Source organism: Gadus chalcogrammus, chromosome 5, assembly GCF_026213295.1.
Source record: "Gadus chalcogrammus isolate NIFS_2021 chromosome 5, NIFS_Gcha_1.0, whole genome shotgun sequence".
Classification (NCBI taxonomy): Eukaryota; Metazoa; Chordata; class Actinopteri; order Gadiformes; family Gadidae; genus Gadus; species Gadus chalcogrammus.
The window spans coordinates 2,271,706-2,275,285 of NC_079416.1; positions in this window are offsets into that span (position 1 = coordinate 2,271,706).

The window sequence follows — 3,580 nt, forward strand, 5'->3', positions numbered from 1 at the left end:
CAATGTTGATAAATTGTAATCTTTTGATTGGATAAAACAAATTATTTCTGATAGATATTTCTTAAATGAGAAACAATTGTTGGAGTGAATCAATAGTTTTTTTGTTTAGGATTTAACATACGATTTAAATGTATTAACTTCATTCAAAGATAGAATTATACTTGGTGCCAAGTTGTATTATTTTGTTTTTTGTGAACATAGGAAATATGTTTGAGGCAAGCTATATATTTGTCATTGGCTCAAGTTATGTAATATAGATGTGAACCATTACCCTGTTTTTTTTTAATTGGTTCAACAGAAGGCTTTTTCAGTGTAGGCCCTATCTTGCACCCAGCGCAATAGACTTTCTACATCGACGCATATAGCGTTGCAAGCTTTTTTATGCCACAAAACAGTACAGGTTCAATGTACAGGTTCGATACATTCTGCTGAAACGTTAGTTGTTTTTTACTCTGGCGAGCAGGGACAACAGACATGGCTACTCATCCACAATGTCTGGTTACGTAGTTTACGCCAAGTGTACGCCACATACACTGAAATACCATTCCTATCACTGCTATTTATGCAACATACATTTTCATGACAAAAATATCACTGTGTTGGGATACTATTGTACTGTTGGGTACTTTCAGCATCTAATATTTGATTACAGTAAACCAGTCTCACACTTGTTGCATTTCCTGAAATGTACGCATTTTAGTTTACATAGCTACGACTTTGACCCTGTAAAAAATAACAAAATAATTATACTTTTGTTGTACAGGCCCTAAGAATGCATTATAGTGTTAAACCATTAACAATTATACGTTTTTCCTAATTTAATTTAATTAATTTTTGTTATAGCTGCTTTTTTGGTAATATTTACCTAATCTCAGATGGATGTGTGGCTTCTTTGACAAAGGCGAAAAAGGGTCACAGCCTCTAAAACCACGACTGGAGCTAGTGAACCCTCAAGAGGTGAAAAACAATTGACTTCTAAGTCTCAGAAGTAGGTCAGACCCCATAATATAAAGACTTGTATAAGGACTGGCTTAATTGATCATTACAACTATTTTTAAATTCAATTACCATCTCCATTGCTCTTCAATCATATTCATTAACTGATCGTTATTAAGACCTTGTACATAGTTAGCGTTATCAAATTGACCCAAACTAAATGCCGCGGATCAAACGTGGGTCGCAGAAGAGTTTCCCTCTGATGTCTTCAAGTACTGCACATCCGTAATGATGCCTACGAATGGTTGGGGGGGAATTAGGTCAAGCAGCGCCCCACTGCAGTACGGCTCGTATCGCTCTGACGCTCACAGTGCCCACGTTTGTCACGCCGGCTCCCTTTGCTGCAGTGAAATATGGAGAAGAGTCGGAAAGGAGAGAAATTGAGATGGAAGCGAAAATACGGTCATGAGTAAGAGAAACAGAGAGATAGAGAGCGTACAACAATGGGGACATTGAGGGAACAGAGATAAATGCCAAGGGCATTGCCATCCTTTGGTTTTCTCCTCATGTCCGCATATTAATGCAGTGCATTTTGGTGCAGTACTGCTGTCTCTCTCCCTCTCTCTCTTCCTCGCTCTCTCTCTGCCTCTCCCTCCTCATGCATTAGCGCAGCTCATAAGCAGAACAGTATTCTTCTCACGTTCAGCACATCATTTTTTGCTGTGGAAATCCTGAGGTGGCAGAGTGATGATGGCAAAGTGGGCGTAGAGAGGAACAGCTGCTTCTAATAATAGGCTCCAAAGAAAGCATTCATCCCCTCGGAGGCTGAACACACACACACTCACACACACACACACACACACACACACACACACACACACACACACACACACACACACACACACACACCACACACGCACATCCACACACACTCACACACACACACACACACACGCTACACGCACACACAAGCACACCACACACACCACACACACACACACACACACACACACACACACACACACACACACACACACACACACACACACAAATACACACACATACACACACACCCATACACACTGATAGGTGCACACAAAGACACACTTCTTTCTTTGTCCCCTAACGTCTGTTATAAGAAACTGCTGTCTTATGAGACAGCAGTTTCTTATTCCAACTCATGTCATCTCCAGTGAATGTAACCCCGTCAGTGGAACCAGAGTCTGATACAAAAGAAAAATGCTGGAATCAATTCTAGAAGGATTACTGTCAATACCCGGATCCGGTGTTTGAAGGTTGTATTATTTTTTATACCGGCTGCCTTTTAATAATAATCATGACTAGTTTCAAAAGGTGATTAACAAAAAAATGCCCTTATTGTGAATGCATTCACAATTCTGATTGTCCTTGAATCTCTTCTTCTTTGAACACAGACTCGTAAACATGGAGTCAATCATGTACAATGTACAAGAATGAATGTTTCGATATTGTTGTGCGTGGCGTTTATTTGATCATTGTATATACCTCACAGAAAGCAAAATCTTTTTTTAAGGGAAAGTTTATATCCCCCCCAGCATGTTTTTTAAAGTGCCTGCATAGGCATCTTTGCAAAGTGCAACTAATGCTGAAAAACCAAGAGTGCTGTGAGTGGAATGTTAAACTGCAGCTCTGCAACACAGTTTAGACCGATAGAGCAGGAAACGAACCAGGGCCACAAAGCCGCCCATGTCTCCTAGAGGCCAATGTCTCTATGAGACATGGTCTCGGGAAGGATTTACTCGTGGATAGACACGTTTATCTTTTGGAGGTACTAAATAGAATCAGAAGAAAAGTTACATATTCCCGGTTCCATAGCCTTCCTGACCACCATCACAAACCAACTGCTTACATCTAGCCTACTGCTGTTAAATAACTAATTGTAGAACTAATTTCAAGACTTAACGTACACCATTACAATGAATGCTACCTAGACGCGACCAAGGTGAGATAGTTCCTTGTCTATTTTATTTTATTTAACCTTTATTAACCAGGGAGAAATCTAATTGAGATATATATCTCTTTTACAAGTGAGCCCTGGCAAAGTTAGCAGCACACAATTATTAAGCACGTAGTGACTCTTGCAGATATGCTATCACTCAACCACCCCTACCACAACCACACATACAATCTGAAGCGATAACTTACTTTAGTGATGTGAATGTAATTGTAGCAATGATGGACTATTAGTCATGTAACTTAAGATATAGGGATCATAATTATTACGATAGGAAGACCTGACCAAAAAGAAGAAAAGGCCAGAGGTTTCCCCGACCCAAGTACCATCCCCCTAAACCTCCAAAACATAAGTAAATTTCAACGTAAAAAAAAACGTTAATCTAAACGTCCCAAATCAAATAAATCGGAATGACCAAAACAAAGTAAAACTGAATGAACAAATCTAAAATGAACTCAAATGAAAAAAATAAGATAATATCTAAAATGACCAAAACAAAGCCATTAAACTGACCCTAAACATAGATATGATGATTAAAAACCCTATGAACACTCAAGTTTAACCATCATGACGTAGGGCAGATTGAGCCGGGTATCCCGTCTGCAGTTGCTTTCGTTGGGGTGTGGAGGTCATAGCAAATGGTTTGTAAGG